We start from the raw sequence: 19,843 nt of genomic DNA on the forward strand, positions 1-19,843 counted from the left end.
ATAAGCTGTGCTGAATGGAATGGATATTCCTGTTTTTGTGCCTTTTTGTAACTTAAGGTTTTGCCTAGAGGGATTCTCTATGTTTTTAATCTAATTACCCTATAAGGTATTTACCATCCTGATTTTACAGAGGTGATTCTTTTTACTTTTTCTTCTATTAAAATTCTTCCTTATGAAATTGAATGCTTTTTCATTTTTCTTAAGATCCAAGGGTTTGGGTCTGTGGTCACCTATGCAAATTGGTGAGGATTTTTATCAAACCTTTCCCAGGAAAGGGGGTGTAATGTTTGGGAGGATTTTGGGGGGAAAGACGTTTCCAAACGGACTCTTTCCTAGTAATATACCAGTTAGACGTTTGGTGGTGGCAGCGAAAGTCCAAGGGCAAAAGGTAAAATAGTTTGTACCTTGGGGAAGTTTTAACCTAAGCTGGTAAAAGTAAGCTTAGGAGGTTTTTATGCATGTCCCCACATCTGTACCCTAGAGTTCAGAGTGGGGAAGGAACCTTGACAAAAGCTAAGGCATAAAATAGTTACACCTAGCAAGGGACATAAGAAGCAATAAGAAGACATTCTATAAATACATTAGGAGCAAGAAAAAGATAAAGAAAAGTGTGTGTCCTCTTCTTAGCAGGAAGGGAGAACTCATTATGGACAACATCAAGAAAGGTGAGGTGTTTTGTACCTATTTTGCCTCAGCCTTCACTAAAAACATAAATTGTACCAGTCAAATTAGGGAAAGAACAGATTAAAGAATATTTAGATAACTTAGATGTATTCAAGTCAGAAGGGCCTGATGAGGAAAAGCAGCATAAGCTCTGGCAAGCCAAGTGTAAAAGAATAATTAGGCAGGCCAAAAAAGAATTTGAAGAACAATTATCAAAAGACAAAAAATAACAATATTCTTAAGTACAATAGAAGCAGAAACCCTGTCAAACAATCAGTGGGATCAATGGACAATCAAGGTACTCAAGGAGCATTCAAGGAAGACAGGGTCGTTGTTGAGAAGCTAAACAAGTTATGTGCATCAGTTCTCACTGTAGAGGATGTGAGGGAGATTCCCACACATGAGCCATTCTTTTCAGGTGGCAAATCTGAGGAACTGTCCCAGATTCAGGGGTTGACAGAGGAGGTTTTGGAACTCTTGATAAATTAAACAGTAATAAGTCACCAGGAGCAAGATGATATTCACCCAAGATTTCTGAAGGAACTCAAATATGAAATTGCAGAACTACTAACTGTGGCATGTAACCTATCACTTAAATTAGACTCTGTACCAGATGACTGGCTAATAGTTAATATAATGCCAATTTTCAAAAAAGGCTCCAGAGGTGATCCTGGCAATTACAGATCTGAAAGCCTAACTTCAGTACCAGGACAACTGGTTGAAACTATAGTAAAGAACAGAATTACTAGACACATAAATGAAAACAATGTGTTGGGGCAGAGTCAACATGGCTTTTGTAAAAGAAAATCACGTCTCACCAATCTATTAGAATTCTTTGTGGGAGTCAAACATATGGAAAAGGTGATGCAGTGGACAGAGTGTACTTGGTTTTTCAGAAAGCCTTTGACAAGGTCCCTCACCAAAATCTCCTAAGCAAAATAAGCAGGATAAGAGGGAAGGTCGTTTCTTGGATCAGTAACTGGTTAAAAAATAGGAAGCAAAGGGTAGGAATAAATGGTCAGTTTTCACAGTGGAGAGAGGTAAATAGCAGGGTCCCCCAAGGGTCTGCACTGCGATCAAATCTGTTCCATATATTCATAAATGATCTGGAAAAAGGGGTAAACAGTGAGGTGGCAAAGCTTGCAGACAACGTTAAATTACTCATGATAGTTAAGTCCAAAGCGGACTGCAGAGAGTTACAAAGGGATCTCACAAAACAGAGTGACTGCGTAACAAAATGGCAGATGAAATGCAAAGTAGAGCACACTGGAAAACACAATCCCAACTATACAAACAGAGTGAGCTATTGCCACTCAAGAAAGTTCTTGGCATTAGTGTGAATAGTTTCTTGAAAACATCTGCTCAATGTCCATCAGCAATCAAAAAAGATAACAGAATTTTTTGGAACAGTTAAAAAAGGGATACATACTATATACATCCATGGTACACCCAAACCTTGAATACTGCACACAGTTTTGGTCATCCCATCTCAAAAAAAGATATATTAGAATTGGAAAAAGTACAGAGAGGAGCAACAAAAATGATTAGGGGATGGAACAGCTTCCATATGAGAAGAGATTAAACAGACTGGGAGTGCTGAGCTTCAGAAAGAGGGATATGACAGAAGTGTATAAAATCAAGAACCAAGGTCACCCAATGAAATTAATAGGTGGCAAGTTTAAAACAAACATAAGAAAGTAGTTCTTCACACAATGCATAATCAACCTGTGGGACTTGTTGCCATGGGAAAACCAAAGTATAACTGGGTTTAAAAAAGAATTAGCTAAGTTCAATGAGGATAGGTCCATCAATGGCTATTTGCCAAGATAGTCAGAAACACAACCCTGTGCTCTGGATGTCTTTAGGTCTCTGATTTTCAGAAGCTCAGACTGGACAACAGGGGATGGATCACTTAATAATTGCCCTGTTCTGTTCATTCCCTCTGAAACACCTGGCAATGGACACTATCAGGAGGCAAGATATTGGGGTAGTTGGATCAATGGTCTGACCCAGTATGGCCATTCTGATGTTCTTATGAAATTCACCATAGCATGCTTAAGGAAATAGTTGAAGCAAACTCAGAACCATTAGCAATTATCTTTTGAGAACTCATGGAGGAATGGTGAGATTCTAGAAGACTGGAAAAGGGCAAACATAGTACCCATTTTTACAAAGCAAAACAAAGAGGATGCAGGGAATTATAGACCAATCAGCCTAATTTCGATACCTGGAAAGATACTGGAACAAATTATTAAACAATCAGTTGGTAAGAATCTGAAGGATCTAGGGAATAGCTGGCATGGATTTGTCAAGAACAAATCATGCCAAACCAATCTAATTTCCTGCTTTGACAGGATTAGTGGCCTAGAGGATAATGGAGAACCTGTATATCTGATATATCCTGGCTTTTAAAAGACTTTTGACACAGTCCCATATGACATTCTCATAAGCAAACTAGGAAATATGGTTTAGAAGAAATTACTATAAGATGGGTGCACAACTGGTTGAAAATCTGTACTCAAAAATAGTTATCAGTGGTTCACTGTCATACTGTGAGGGTGTACCTACTGAAATCCTGAAGGTGTCAGTCCTGGGTCCAGTATTATTCAATATTTTAATTAAAAACTCGGATAATAAAGTGAAGAGAATGCTTATAAAATCTGTGGATGACACCACACTCAGAGGGGTTTTTAGCCCTTGGAGGACAGAATTAGAATTCAAAACAACCTTGATAAATAGGAGAACTAGTCTGAAATCAACAAGATGAAATTAAATAAAGAAAAGTACAAAGCACTATGTTTAGGAAGGAAAATTCAAATGCACAACTATAAAATGGGCAGTAGCACTGTTGTTAACAATCTGGGATTACCGTGAATCACAAACTGAATATGAGCCAACAATGTGATGTAGTTGCAAAAAGTCCAATATCCTTCTGTGTATTAACAGGAATGTCATATGTAAGACACAGAGTTATTGTCCTGCTCTACACAGCACTGGTCAGGCCTCAGCTGGAGTACTGTGTTCAGTTCTGTGCTTTAAGAAAGATGTGAACAAACTGGAGAGAATCCAGAGGAGAGCAACAAAAATTATAAAAGGTTTAGAAAACTTAAGGTATGAAGAAATGTTAAAAAAGCTGGCCATGTTTAGTTTTGAGGAAAAAAGACTGAGGGACGACATGATAACAGTCTTCATATATGTGAAGGGCTATTATAAAAAGGATGGTGATAAACTGTTCTCTATGTCCACTAAAGATAGGACAAGAAATAATTGTCTTAATTTGCAGCCAGGAAGATTTATGTTAGATATTATGAAAACTTTCATATTATAAGGATAGTTAAGCACTGGAATAGGGTTCCAAGGGAGGTTGTGGAATTCCTGTCATTTTTAAGAACAGGTTGGACAAACACCTATCAGGGATGGTCTAGGTATACTTGCTCTTGCCTCAGCCTAGGGGGGTTGGACTTGAAGACCTCTCAATGTCCCTTCCAGCCCTAAATTTCTACGATTCTATAAGTGTATGGACTCACAGCAGCATGCCTTGTTCAGCAGGTTGATGACTATGGTCTGCACTAGCTAAAGCTTAAACTTCGACTTCAAGGATACCTGTGAGTAAAGCACATTCCAGTACTGGAGGCTGGTGACAAAGGCCTGATTGGTGTGAGGTTCACATTAGGGAGAAACGACCACAGCCTCCTGGTGAAAGGCCCTGAAGACCATGGCTGCTGTAGACCTCACCATTACAAATAGTCAATTTCCCATCTTAAGTATGTGAAAAAGCAGATATTTCAGATATCATTGCAAGGAGATGCTGGCAAATTCTGGCTTTTTTATTGACACCCTTATTACTGCAAAATTGAAGAACAGCAATGGATCACAGTGGATTAGAAGACTGAGAATTATTTTGCAGGGCATATATCCTCAGTATACAGTGTAGGTATCTCCTCCACCCATGCCTCTAAGTGCTTCCCGTACCTAATAACCATCATTTCCTTCTTAGTCAAATTTTGTCACTAACAGTTCAAACCAGACTGAGAAGGACCAAGGAAATCTATGGAATCTCAGTGTAGGTGACACTGCTGCAATTCCACCTTCTCAATAACTTTTCTTCAAAAAGGGAGATTCAAGGCCATAAAGCAAATGATGAGATATCGCCATCCAAATAGTTTGAGTTTAAGTAGAGCTTGCTTACGTGTTGCTGGCAGCTTGCCCTATTCAAGTGAAGGGGCAACTCAGTCACAATGAGCCCAAAATATCTATGCTTACTTTAACCAACCATGAAGGACACAGGTGGTTGGTTACAACTCCCTAAGAACATCCAAAACCACTGGAACTGAAAGTAGACGAAAACCAACCAGAAGAGATGACACATTCCTTCCCTTCCGCTTGAACACACTTCCTACAGAAGTCATCAGACTGGCCCAGATCTCACTGAATGTATTTGCTAGTTAAGTTGACAGTGCCTCATGAAGAGAAACATTCCACTCAGTTAACCAAGCTAAGAGAGTCTTGATTTATCAGTCTGCTGACAACTCAGAACAGTACAGCTGGTTTGGATTTCGTAAGATGTCAGGGGGCTTTGTGGAGCAACTCAGTGAAAAAAAGCTTAAGAACATGGCAGAAATGGGGATGATTACTTCAAAGATGGTTTAGATTAGTTAGAGATGGAAGAGGTGTCTAAACACAAATCCATCACACTGTGTGCACTTACTACAGAATACTGTCCTCAAAAACAAAAGGCATGCTAAATTGATACATAAGCTACAACAGAGCCAATTTGGAGGTACAAACTCTGGCAACCATAAAACATGTTTTCAAGGGGGCTTTAGGGGATGGCAGCCACATATTTATCTGTTGTGTCAAATATAGTAACCTCAGGACAACAACTCAGCATAACACAAACAATAAGGCAATAAATAAAATAGTAATACCTTGGAAATTATTAATACAAATTACAGTTGCATCTGCACTGTTTCCAAAAACTGGCAGAATTCCTTCAAATAAACATGTAACTTTTTATTTTTTTTTAAAGATTCTATGATGGCAGTAATTTGAGGAAATCTGCTAATTGATTACATTCATCTGAGGTGAAACACATCTATCACATTGCCTTTTTTCGCTTGGAAAGCCAGAACAGGGAATCTCCAAAGATTAAAGCAGTATAATGAAAACGATCATTGTAAAACAAGTTTCAGAGTAACAGCCGTGTTAGTCTGTATTCGCAAAAAGAAAAGGAGTACTTGTGGCACCTTAGAGACTAACCAATTTATTTGAGCATGAGCTTTCATGAGCTACAGCTCACTTCATCGGATGCATACTGTGGAAACTGCAGAAGACATTATATACACAGAGACCATGAAACAATACCTCCTCCCACCCCATTCTCCTGCTGGTAATAGCTTATCTAAAGTGATCATCAAGTTGGGCCATTTCCAGCACAAACCTGGATTTGTGCTGGAAATGGCCCAACTTGATGATCACTTTACGTAAGCTATTACTAGCAGGAGAGTGGGGTGGGAGGAGGTATTGTTTCATGGTCTCCGTGTATATAATGTCTTCTGCAGTTTCCACAGTATGCACCCGATGAAGTGAGCTGTAGCTCACGAAAGCTAATGCTCAAATAAATTGGTTAGTCTCTAAGGTGCCACAAGTACTCCTTTTCTTATTGTAAAACAAGACAGTCATAGTCTGGGGTATTTACATGTGGTATGTATGCAACATACTAAGCCAATAAAATCATAATGTATGTTTTTGTTATATAGGGTAAAATTCTTTCCTGGTGTAAATGAGCACAACTCAGCTGAAGGCAGTGGAACTGTGATCAGTTACACAGACAGAGAATTTTGTCCTAAATAATATGTATAATATAATTATAGGTCCCAATCCTGCAAACACACACACAGGAGTAACCTTACTCACGAGTAGTCTCTATGATCTCAGTTGTGTGTGTTTGCAAGGCTGAACCTTTAGTATGTACTGTACAACACCATGACATACAAAGCGTTATGTAAGTGCTAGAGTACATAATGGTATTATAATCTCTTCTGCAGTGGAGATTTCAATTAACTCAATTCCCCTTACAAGAGAGGACATATACCCAATTTTTGTAGCAGTGATCTTGGCAGGTTAAAAGAAAACATCCTTTTATCCAATAACTGAAATTTAAAATAAGTACCTTCATGCTTTCTCCCACGCAGTCCTTCATGCTTCAGAGGAGCGCGCCTTAAATATTCACAAAACTAACACAATATCCTCTTTCAAATCCCTCCTTAAAACTCTCCTTTGCCTTTATGCCTACAAAAAACTTGGCAGGTAGGGGAGCTGGTATGCTGAGACCCTTGCCTATCATTCTGGCCAATATTGTCTCATTGTTTCCTTGTGTTCCCGTCAGCCTTTCTGTATCCATCTGTTGTCTCTTGTCTTTGGCTATAAGTCCTTGTGGCAGGAACTATCTTTTTGTTCTGGGGTACTGGGCCATGATGGGCACAATGATAATACAAGCAATAATAATAGGGTTAAAAATAACTATATTAAACGTTCTCCTGAAAACGCCATTCTGTCTCAGATGGTGCATTAATTAGCCTATTCACCATATGAATAAACACCAAAGCTGTTGCACAAAACAAATACCTGTCAGGAAAATGTGCTTGTTTAATAATAAAAAAAAAAAGGCTGAAAGAAGTATCAGCCACCACATGCTAGAGTGAGACTGCTTAACAACACTGTACCTTGGAGACCAATCATGCATCAGTGAAGTCAATGACAGGTTTACCGCTGACAATGTCAGCAGGGCACAGCCCCATCTGTATGAATACAAGTAAGAGGCCTGTGTAATACAATACTTCTATGTTGATCTGTGAGCCACTAAGCCCATGCATAATATTGTGTCTTACCCACAGCATGGGTGAGACGTGGAATGTGTTTTAAACTGCTGCATACCTAGGGCCTGATTTTGCTCCCATTGAAGTCAATCAGGCCGCTTCAGAGGCACGTTAGTTGTTCATAATACAGAGGTTCTTAACTCATTTCTCATGGGGTGCAGTGGGGCTTGCCGACCTAAAATGTGCTCCAATGGCTCTGACCTGGAATTAAACCGATACGCCATTACTGTAAAACTGAGTGTTACATCTTTTTCAGGATGACCCCATACTTAGTTATAATTCACAAACCATCAGAATGGCATTACATGTGAATGGTGATAATACACTGCTGAATTCCCCACAACCATCTTATAGCATGCACTTTCTGGGTATGCTACCATGGGAGTTCAATTACTTTGTCTGAAACAGGCTGATCTGTGCTTTAGAAATGTGTACAGTCAGATAGATTAGTCACTCTTTCCACCCCACTGTAATACATTCCTATCCATATTAATTCTGATTTTCTCCCTTCATTCTTTCTCCGGTGGATAGTTTCTCTGTATCATAGTGATTTTTCCCCAGCTTTCTACCCAAAATAACAGAGATTTATGACTGTCTTCAACATTGACCAATATCAGTGTATTGCAAGACTGTTACCACTATGGTTCAGAAAGTCTTTTTTGTTGTTGTTGTTGTTCTAACTCAGGGGTTCTCAAATGTCATCGCACAACAAAAATTCTTCTGACAACAAAAATAACTACACAACCCCAGGACGGGGGACTGAGGCCTGAGCCCGCCCAAGCCCTGTCACCCAGGGTGGAAGGGCCAAAACCAAAGCCTGAGCCCCACCATCTGGGGGGGGAGGGGAAGGGCCAAAAACTAAGAGCTTCAGCCCCAGGTAGATGGCCTGTAACCTGAGCCTCCCCACCCAGGTCTGAAGCCCTTGGGTTTCAGCTTCTACCCCAGATAGTGGGATTGTCACCCATTTGGGGGTCCATGCCCACAGTTTGAGAACCCCTGTTGTAACTGAATAAACTATGTGGACCAGAACCTCAATTGGTATAAATCATGTTAGATCCATTGATTTCAATGGAGTTACACCAACTGAAGCCAGGCGAGGGTCTGGTCCTAGAGAATTAGTGTATTTAAGAACACAAATATCACAAATGCAGAATTACTTTCCTTGCCTGTAATTCTGAGTTATCTTAATATGGCTGGCTACCACATTTTGGACAGAAATAATCATTCATGGCCATGTTGGTCCAATCCAGTTGAATGGAAGCAGAATTCCTTTTTACAGTAATAAATGAATCTGAAGGCTTCTATTTGCTAACGTGTTATCTGATCTGACTACACTCTCTCCCCAGGCAAACACTTCCAAGGACAGCCAGATACAAAAACAGATCAAATTGCCACAATCTGGACCTGAAGAAACAAAAATATAACCATTGCGTATGTAACTCCCCTCCTCAGAGGTCACCTGCTGACCAATTATTTGAGCATGGTCAAATATTGTCAAATATTCCACTATGAATGCCCTGATGTAGGCTGTGGTGTACCATTTTGATTCCACCTGTTACCAAGTCTATTTAAATGTCTTGATCACTCACTTTAATATATGCTAATGCCACCTGTTGGGGAAAAGAAGAACTTTTCGAAAACTGAGCATCTTGATTGGCTGGAATATTCTAGAACAATGTCTGTATGTGGTATATATGTATTTGTTTTCCAGACCATCAGTGTGCATGGCAGTTTACAAGGCACATTAACAAGTTAAAAGGGATGGTCCTTGCCCTGAAGAGCTTACAAGGCAAACATACAGAAATTAATTCAGAAGGGAGTGGGGACAGGAAAGGGGGGCTTGTAGTCATTAAACCTCCTCCCACAACACAAAGAGAAAAGATGCACAACCATTGAACAGATTGAAGAGTTAGCCTGCTGCCTACGTAACATAAGTGCATGTAAAAATGTTACTGTTTTTCTTTTCTTTTGTAAGTGTTCAGTGTTAAATGACATTCATATTTGAATGCCAACCTACCATTGCTAATTAAAATAACACAGTTAAGTAACTTGTCTTTTTTGTAATTAGGCATAAGTATCTAAGGCTAAGCCTATTGGAAACCAGTCAAATGCCCAACTGTACCTAATTCTTCCTCTTAGCTAAGCACATTCTCTTTTTGTGTGCTAGGTGTTACAGAAGGATCTAAATAGAACCATGTCTTCTCAAATGTTACAACACAACTGCCTACTGTGATGTTTCGTGCCTCTTCTTCTGAAGCCAGTGCCAGTGACAGGACATAGGATTAGATGGCTAGAACTGTGCAGACCAGATCCAGGAGGATCATCTGTAAATACTGTACAGGGATTTTTATTCTAGAGAGAAAAGTGGGCTGAAATCAAGAAGTCAGAGTTGGCAAGCAGCATACATCCCTGAAGGCTTTCTTCAAGGGGACTAGGCTCAATAGCTAGGACTAGAAATGTAAGGGAGACTCTCCACTTTCTTTCTTTCTTTATTTATTTCTAAAAAATAAGTTTCTAACCATTTCCTTTGCAAAGATACCCTTGAAAAGGTAACCAAAGCAAAACCCCACTTTAGAGCTGAAAGCCTATTACTAATTTTTCCTAAGGTCGCAGTTATTCAAAGTCCCCTCACAGCCCTTTGGGTTCCAGATAAAAACGAACCTTAGCCACTGGTTTTTGAGAAGACCCCGGATCAGTTCACAGCTATAGGGAGCAGTTATATTTTTCCTGATATCCAGCCGAATGTTCCATACCTTACTCTCATTATTCAGAGTATTCGCTCCCTATGGAGCTCTGCATGTAGCTTCCACTAGCTAAGCACACAGAAAGGAAACAAATCAGAATAGACATTGCGAGAGAGCCTCCATGAGCACATTGAATAATGTTCCCAAATTGTTAAACGCTAGTGAAACACTGAACTTGATATCATTGTTATTGTTTTATCATTCTTTTCAAATCAGAACTTCATGCTTTCATCCTCCATGAACTAGTTCTCTAAACTTAAGATATACACAATGATCTAACAGAAAGGCATTAGAAAAATGTTAAAGTAAACAAAATAAATAAAATAATCATCATAATGAATTGGGCTTACATCTGTTTGTGATTATTATTTATGAATGCCTTTTGGGGAAAACTATATAGAATCCTTATAACACACATCAATTTAACTGCTTTAACTTTGGCCCAAAATTCACGGTACTGTTAAGTTTATCCAACAAGGATCCTCTTATTTGAGGCTCAGTGTCAAGTAAGACTAAGCTTTCAAAAGAGGCTGACTGAAGCTATCACACAAGAGGATCAGAGGCATACTTCTGCCACAAGAGAAAGCACTCTGAACAGCAGTGCGCAATTCTGTCAACAGATTGTCACTCAGTGGATTATAGCATCAGACTCAGTCACAGATTCCCCTTTCAGATAAACACTTTGTCACAATCCTGACCTTGCCAGATAAGGCCCATTTAGCAGAGTTCAAGTCTCACCAGGTAAGACCCGAAGAAGTTATGATTCACCTCTTCTCATTCTCATCATAGAGCTCTATTTGTTACCAGCCACAGTTATTTACCCAGCGATTGTTCAGACTTTACTGGAGGTGGAGGAAATGCACACAAAAACAAACATGCACTTGCTAAACTAAAAAGTTTCAGCAAGTACCCCCACAGCATAGGTGCAAATCACTATTTCTGAGACCTCCTTATGGGCATAGTCCAAAAAGGAATGGAAAGTGACACTGGCAGGCATATTCTGCTCCAACTAGCAAAGTGTTTAAAATCAAGAAAAACGGGCAATTCTGGATCAGACTAGGCTAATTTATGTGGAATTTTTGTCTCTTAAATGTTAGAATATCAGAGAATATCGGGGTTGGAAAGGACCTCAGGAGGTCATCTAATCCAAATCTCCACTCAAAGCAGGACCAATCCCCAGCTAAATCATCTCAGCCAGGGCTTTGTCAAGCCTGACTTTAAAAACCTCTAAGGAAGGAGATTCCACCACCACCCTAGTTAACCCATTCAAGTGCTTCACCACCATCCTAGTAAAAAAGTTTTTCCTAATATCCAACCTAAACCTTCCCCACTGCAACTTGAGACCATTACTCCTTGTTCTGTCATCTGCCACCACTGAAAACCACTGAGAACAGTCTAGATCCATCCTCTTTGGAACCCCCTTTCAGGTAGTTGAAAGCAGCTATCAAATCCCCCCTCACTCTTCTCTTCTCCAGACTCAATAATCCCAGTTCCCTCAGCCTCTCCTCATAAATCACGTTCTCCAGTTCCCTTTAATATTCAATCCAAAGAAGAAATGAAATATTTGTAATCTTAAGGGTCTGACATAAGGCTACAAAATAAAAAGATAACTAGTCCTGAAGTTAAGTTCTTAAGGTTGTTTCAAAATTATTATTCTGTGTTGTTTAAAAAAATGCCCTTAGTTTCTTCCCAGTGGTAGAATTACAATAAGAGCACACACCAAGTTCCTCACAAATAATAAGGACCAGATTTAGACACCTTTATTCACACTCAGTGCTACTAGGTTTAAGGCCCTACTGTGCCAGGTATTGTACAAACAGATAATAAGAGTCAGTCCCTGCCCCCAAAAGCTTACAGCCTAAACAAAGGGTGGGAGAGACAACACAAACACAAAGTGATGTGCACAGGCCACTGGTAGACTCAGGAACAGAAATGAAGTCTCTTGAGGCCCAGTCCAGTGCCGTATCTAATGAAACACACTGCCTCTCACAGAGTAGCTGCAATGTAAACAAGGTTTCAGAGGAACAGCCGTGTTAGTCTGTATTCGCAAAAAGAAAAGGAGTACTTGTGGCACCTTAGAGACTAACCAATTTATTTGAGCATGAGCTTTCGTGAGCTACAGCTGTAGCTCACGAAAGCTCATGCTCAAATAAATTGGTTAGTCTCTAAGGTGCCACAAGTACTCCTTTTCTTAATGTAAACAATGGAACTGCTGATGAAGAAGTTACTCTTCAGCACGCAGACGGTTGGAGGAGTCAGGCCCACAGGAAAGTGAAAGTGAAAACTGGAAAAGAAAGACAGGGCATGCAAGTGTGGGCTAGATTCACACCCCAGCTTGCTGCAAACTAATTGTTCATGTAGACAAGTCCTTCCTCAAACTGGTTTTAGAAAAAGTGATTCTTAGGCTAAAACCCCATCTGATTCTTACTGCCATATAATTCATTTATTTTCAAGGATCTGTTGACAGATCTTTAAACAAAACAAAGCTGTCAGGTGCCACAATGAAAACAAATACCGTTCTGCAGACCCTTAATCAAACAATGTGTTTCTAAACCAGAGTTCTACCTACTTCTGTATACTCGTTCTGAGTCCTCATTCCACTATTTGACGTGGGCCCCGTTTCTAAAAAGCTCCATGTGTCAGACTAGAGGAGACAACATTCTTATAGGCTGTATCGCTCCATGGCCGCTCCAGCCACATCCCCAAGCTTATGACCCAATCCTGCTCCCACTTATTTAATGGCAAAGCTACCTTCAGTCCTCCTGTTTCAGGTCCAAAGTGACACATGATGCCTGAGACAGGGTGGTCTAATTCTTTTATTAAGCTAACCCTGGGATAGCAGTATTTTATTTTTTATTTTTTGTAATTTGCCATGGCTCGTGAAGACAAGGGTCTCATGGAATTTTTTATGTCAGAGAACAGGCTTTTTGCCATCTGTATGTTTGTTTTGTTTTAACTAACCATGAGAGGGGAGCTTCTGTAGCTTCATTTTTCTCCCCTACTCCAAAGCCCCTGCGGATGTTTCTGTTTAATTTCATGGTTTCACTCCTGCTTTGGGAAACCTTTTTCCTGGTGTGTGTGAGAGTGACCCTTCCTTAGAGGTTTTTAAGGTTAGGCTTGACAAAGCCCTGGCTGGGATGACTAGTTGGGGATTGGTCCTGCTTTGGGCAGGGGGTTGGACTAGATGACCTCCTGAGGTCCCTTCCAACCCTAATATTCTCTGATTCTATGACTCTATGATATGAATGGAGGATAATCACTACTGCCTACTTCATTCTGCCCTTGCTGGATTATTCTATTCTTCCAGTTCTTCCTCAGAACAAAGAAAGGAACATCTTTTTCTTTCCCTTACTATAAAGGACGTTTTTTGTCTCTGGGGAAACCGAGGTCTCTGTTTTCTTAGGTCCAGCTACAAGCTGTGATGGGATATACAAACCCCACGCTGGGATGGAAGGGGTTAAAAGACTATACTGGGCCCAGCTAGCCCTGCCCCTCCAACTCTGCAGGGCATGGTCCAAATGGAGACAGAGTTGAAAAGGGAGCGACCCAGCTCAGAACAGGGAGACTGGGGAGGAGTGCAGACCTACCTTTTGCAGGAGCCTGCAAAAGGAGTCAGAAACGCCTCCCAGAGACTCAAAGGACTGTGTGCTGAGCCCGGTTGGGACTGACGGTTTGGTTTCCCTTTTCTATTTTCTTTCTCCTTACCTGGACTGGAAACGGAGAGAGCAGAGTTAAGAAGCAACCCAGGGACAGTAACACAGAGTGTCCACAACTCTCCTCAGGGTTCTGTGCTGCTGACCCTCCTAGGGTCCTGGGTTGGAGCCCGGTAGAGTGGGTGAGCTGAGGCTCCCCTACTACCCTCCACCAGCTGAGTGAACACTAACCACTAGGACACCCAGCCCACCAAGGACCCTACCACACAAGCTCTTTGGACTATTGCATAACTGAGGCCATTTGTCCAGCTTCCTGCTTACGCAGGATTTTGAAACCAGGGAATCCAAGGCAAAACATGGGGCATGAATTTAGCAGGCCTAAGCAGCTACAACTCCAGCTGAAGTCAATTGGCGCTCCTGGGGTTCAGTATCTCTGAAAATCAACCCCTAGGACAACAACAGAGTTAAGACAATGGAGCACAACTGACATCCAGGGAGGAGACTAGTATCTTCTTCTTACATATTAAAACCTTAGGTTTGTTTTTTTGAAAAAAAACTATCCAGGCCATGGCCATGTACAAGCCAGAGCAAAGGCAGGAGGAGAGTTACACGAGCTCAGAAAAGCTTTCCTCTCTCCATCCCAGTCCATATGAAAAGAGATCACTCACCCCCAATTTAGACACTTCCTGAAACAGCTGCTATGGGCCCAGCTGGTGTTGGACTCCACAGGATCACACAGGTGCAGCAGTATGCAGCCGCAATATGAGATTTTTGTTTCCTGGATGCATGCTTTGTGTTTGAAGACCTCATTCTAACCTAACAGACATGATCCAGCTCCCGCTGAAGTCAACGGAAAGACTTTGCTTATGTTCAAGAACTCTTTTTTATTAATGTAATTTGTGATGTGAAATAAAAAGCACCCCGGAGGCTATTACATTTCATTTCAGCAGCAGCTCCCTGGAGTCTAGATAGCCTTGGCCATGACTAGTGCAAGCTGAAATCTACATTGTGTGCTGTAGATAAAAACTCTACTAGAGACAGCAACTTGCCGTTCTTAAATTAGAGCACTATAAAATCACTGTTCAGTAGCACTCCCTGTAGAATAGCTGGGAATGTCATCTCTACAACCCAACAGTTTGTGTGTACAATCTACAGTACAAAAGTCACTCCCAAGCTTAGGTCTCCTCTTTAGGAGCAAACTGTGCTTTCACCTCATCTATAACTGGCAATGTGTGCAATGTTTCTATATAGATTACGGAGAGAAAGAGAAATATGCTGCAGATAACCTATAACCATGGTAAAGCTGTTTGTCTGAATGGTCTTCCTGGCAAGCATGGAAGTTAATGCACTGCCAGTTAAGAGATTCTCCTAAATTCACTGACTTGTAACAGTGGCAGCTGTGAGAGACCAGTCAAAGGTATTGGACTTAGTCTGTATGTGGGAGGATGTCCAAGCCACTGCTTTCCATTCACCTTCTGGAATTCAACTGGAAGAGTCCCAATAGCTCGCACCTTGGGGAAATGGAGGCGAAAAGAATTAAAGACACACAAGTGACACATGAGGCTCCAGCTCTGCAAAAGCTCTAAGTTTAAAGAGGTACAAGAATGTTGCTGCTAAACTAAGAATGTCCACAAAACTGTGAATTTGCCAAGAGTACTTCACTCAGTGCTAATGCAAAACACTGTCGGCATTTCATCAAATCATGTGCATTTGCTAAAATATAAGCAATTATCTACAAAAAGGAAAGACCTATAAGTGGGCAAGTCACCTAATCTCTGTGCCTTGGTTCCCTATCTGTAACATGTGGATAATAATGCTTCCTTCTCCCACCTAGGCCTGTTGTCTATTTAGAATGAAAACTTTTCAGAGAAGATTCTGTCTCTCACTCTGTATACTCTGTGTCTGTGCAACGGGGCCTTGATGTTGGATGGGGTCTCTAGGCACTATTGTAACACAAGTGATCATCATCAGCATCATCTTTTCTGTTGTGCACTGCCCCTCCACGCCTCAGAATGTGTGTGCGTGTCACAGAGATAAATTGTATTATTTAATCTGAGCATACTGGAGCTGCATGAACAATCAATGCTGTATAGATAGAAAGGAAGCTGCTGCAAACTCCAGTGTAATAGTTGCACAGACATGGCAAATGCTTTTCAGTTGTTCAGAGGTATTACTTCATTTTATATATTTATGAACTTTTTTGCTCTTGGAAAAACCTCCAAAAAAACCCGACAAAGCCTGGTCATCATCACATAAGACACATTCTGCCCACACTTGTCACTCACCTGTGCAGTAAATACAGATTGCTCACACACACAGAATTCTTACGTTGTCTTAGGTTTCTATCTCTAAGAGCTGGCAATTGCATGAACCAGACATCTGACAACAGTATAGTTTACTGTTAAAACAGAGCGTGGGCCTCAAGAACTATATGGATGTTACACTGGTCATATATGATTTGTATTGGGGCAGTGCCTTGAGGCCCCAAACAAGGATCAGGGCCCCATTGTGCTAGGCCCTGTACACAGATGTAACAAGACAGTCGGTGCCCCTAAGAGATTACAATTTAAAAATATGAGAAAAGACTCCAGGTGGATAAAAACAGTCGGTGGAGCAAAGGTGAGATGGTTATGAATGGTGTTATGAATAGTGTAATAAGCTGCAGACACAGCACACCAGCTGTCTAGCTATATACAGTATATTCAATTTTGTGTTCCTATTACTATAATCCTTGTCTTCCCTTTGCCCTCTCCACCTGTCATGTTCTGTCCCTGGACAGAGCCTGATCCTGAAAACACAGGTACATGAGTAGCTTTGCATTGACTTATTATTCATTATTTGTGTTACCGTAGTGCCTAGGAAACCTGGACCTCACTGTGTTTGCATAACTGGCCCTTGGGTTGTAAACTCTCAGAGGTAGGACTGCCTTCTATGTTTATACAGCTCCAAGCAGAATGGGGGCCTGATCCTAGTTTGGGCTTCAGGACACTACAAATAATAAAGCAGTATCCAAATTACTTTTACGAGACCACTTGGGGTATGTTATTTATGACTCTCTTCCTAACCAGGTCTCTTAAAAACATATTTCCCACATCTGAATTCAATGCATCTTTGTATTCTGACACTACAGAGCTTACAACTAATCTGATGGCACATGTTTAATGTCTCTCAGTAACAGTTAATAACAACAGCACAATACTTTGGAATTATACAGCATTAAAAACACATTGTACAAATATTCACAGAATGTTGGGGTATACACTGTGGTTTTTGATGTTTTCTGCAATGCACTAGGACATAGTAAAGTTGCTTTACAACTGCGATATCAGACACCCCACTCCAGATCCAGCCCACTTGACATATTTATGTGGCTGGCATCAGTCATTTTTGCAGAAACGAAGACACTGATTCTGCAACCTGTGCCATGCAAGCCGTGCCACTAAGCCAGCACAGGGCGCCACTGAGATCAATGGGGCTCCGTGAGAGTTGCAGGGATAATCCAGAGTGGAGCAATTTCTGGGACTGGTGCTTCAGCTTTAATAAATAAAAAAAATTATGTTCCCAGCCTTCATGGTTGTGAAGATAACCTTCAAACTGAGTGCACTGACAGATTTTAATTAACAGGTTTTTAAACATCACTTAGCACCTGGGGTGGACAAAGACAATAAAGGGTTTAAAAATGCGTTAGCTGGGCATGGTTAACCCTGCCTGAAACTTGCACACCAGCTTGGACATCCCCTAGAAGGAAGGGAGCAAAACTGGTGACAGAAGGCAGTGGGAGGAGAAGAATGCTAATGGATGGGAAAAAACTCTCTCATTTTCATGAGCTATCACTTGCCTTACAGTCAAGAGGAGGGACTAAAAAATGTCTTCCTGCAGCAGTGGCAACCAAACCACGGAAAAATCATAGTCCACGGAAATATTTTGTAAAACACCAAATGTGTGTCATCCATTTAGCTCACTGATATCAAGCCCCATTTAGGAATTGTCTAAATGGATGGTACCAACAGGACATCTCAACTCAAGGATAGCCTCCCTATACTACTGTGTGTATAAGTGTGGATCCCTCTTCCCCTTGACAGTAATGCTGAGAGTTACCTCACATCTATGATTGCTGTCACTGGTCTGCTGTGCTGTGTGGATAAGATGAATAAGGGTTGCACGATGGTGACTTAGTGCCATGGCAGTTGGTATAGAGAGATGAGGAATGTGATCTCTCCTTAAAAAAAAAACAAACCTAAACATTTTTCAAAAAGGTGTTTCCACCATTTCTCTGAACTCAGAAATTAAATCCCTGTGTCTCTATATCGATGGAGTCCTGGTTCTCCACTGCCTCTTGGCTAGGAGCACAGCCAGTTGAAGGAAAAGGGGGATGGGGGACTGAGCAGTGAAGGGATTCCCTCTATGTGTGCAGAGCCAGTGAAGTGAGTGAGCTCAAAATGCTGGGAGGGATGCAGAGCCAGCTGTGTGGGGATGAGCTCCATAGAGGTAAGGGTGGTAGCTACCATGATACTAGAGACAAAACATTAAAGCAGGCCATTACTTCAAAGGCTACAGACCAGAACAGTAAATGGGACAGGAAGAGAGGGTGTTGTCCAGCAGTGTAGAGTATAACAAGTGAGAAATTAGTGACTGAGTCACACCTATGTCTTTAGCTGGATGGGCCAATAAAACCCATCTCCCTTTGAAATGTAGAATCCTGGACTCATGTGGAGTAGAAGGGCCTCTGGTGGGTTATTCCACTCTGTCTCCTGTATCGTAATTGCTAAACCTTGCTTCAAAGGGCCCCATCCTACCGCTGCTCTGCACATGGACCTCCCAGCAGCCATGTTGGGAGCTCCAAGCATTTTCAAAGCTCTCCTCTGAACAGTTCAGTTTTTTCCCTTGTCTTTTTTTTTAATGCATGTTGCCCATAACTGAGTAGAGTGTTTCAGCTGAGGCCTACCAATTGCCATGTAGGGAGCTGCCACCTATGGGCAAGTATTGGTTTCCAATTTGACCATCAGATAATTTTATAGAGCAATTACCAATCTTATCAAAGCAATTAGGGCCAAATATTCAGAAGACCTCACTTCCCATTTAAACACGTAGGCCCCAATCCTCAAAGGTATTTAGGCTCCTAACTTTCACTAAAATCAGAGGGACTAAGGTGCCTAAATACCTATGAGGATCTGGACCTTAATGGCTACAATAGTTGTTTCTTCTACTTTCTTCCCACGCAAAAAAATTCTTACAATATATAGGTATATAATGACTGTATTAGAGAAGCTAGCAATGGAAATGACCTATCATCTAATTAAACTTTCCTGCCAGTTCAAGATGTTCCCTAATAAAATAACTGCTGTTCTTGGCCAGTTTAGTTTCAAAAACCCCAGGTGATGAAGTTTCCACCACTTCCCATGGGAGACTATTCCACAGGAGAACAAATCTGTCAGGCAGATTTTGTCATATATTCAGTCTAAATCATCCCTTTCTTAATTTCATCCCACTATTCTTAGTTACTCTGCCTTTTATCTGTTTAAGATAATTATATGTCTCTCTATAGTGGTGGGATCACCCGCTCCTGCCTGAAAGGGCTTAAAACAGCCCTGGGAGAGGGCTGGGGCAGGGGAAAAGCTGGGCTGATTGGGAGGCAGCCTCAGCTGTGACCACACCCCAAACAGACCCAGTTGGCCCTATAAAAGCCAGTGATGCCAGGAGCTGGACACACACACGAGAGGGGCCTGGCTGCTGGGGAGTGTACCTAAGGTGAAGCAGGGCTGGGGGAAGGCCAAAAAGGGTACTGGGGATGCAAGGGGCAGGCAGAGGCAGCAGGTCCAACCCCCCTTGCCTATGATGAGTGGAGCTTACACTGCAGTTGGCCCCAGGGAACAGGGGCCAGGTGATGACCATAGACTGAGGTGGG

General features: G+C 41.4%; 1 protein-coding gene across 16 annotated transcripts in view; it reads right to left on the bottom strand.

Moving 5' to 3' along the window:
* SEMA3D (semaphorin 3D) overlaps window positions 1-19,843 on the bottom strand; it is a 196,200-nt gene that overhangs the window by 155,880 nt on the left and 20,477 nt on the right. Inside the window, exon 1 of one of the 16 annotated variants that reach the window (XM_073328664.2) lies at window positions 15,321-15,411. The exons of 14 other annotated variants lie outside the window; for them this stretch is intronic. The gene's annotated coding sequence lies outside the window, so the exon portion shown is untranslated. Of the gene's footprint in view, window positions 1-15,320; window positions 15,450-19,843 lie in introns of those variants that run through there. One more of the 16 variants, XM_078851165.1, reaches the window with a different exon arrangement.

The sequence above is a fragment of the Lepidochelys kempii genome, chromosome 1 (assembly GCF_965140285.1).
Source record: "Lepidochelys kempii isolate rLepKem1 chromosome 1, rLepKem1.hap1, whole genome shotgun sequence".
Taxonomy (NCBI): Eukaryota; Metazoa; Chordata; order Testudines; family Cheloniidae; genus Lepidochelys; species Lepidochelys kempii.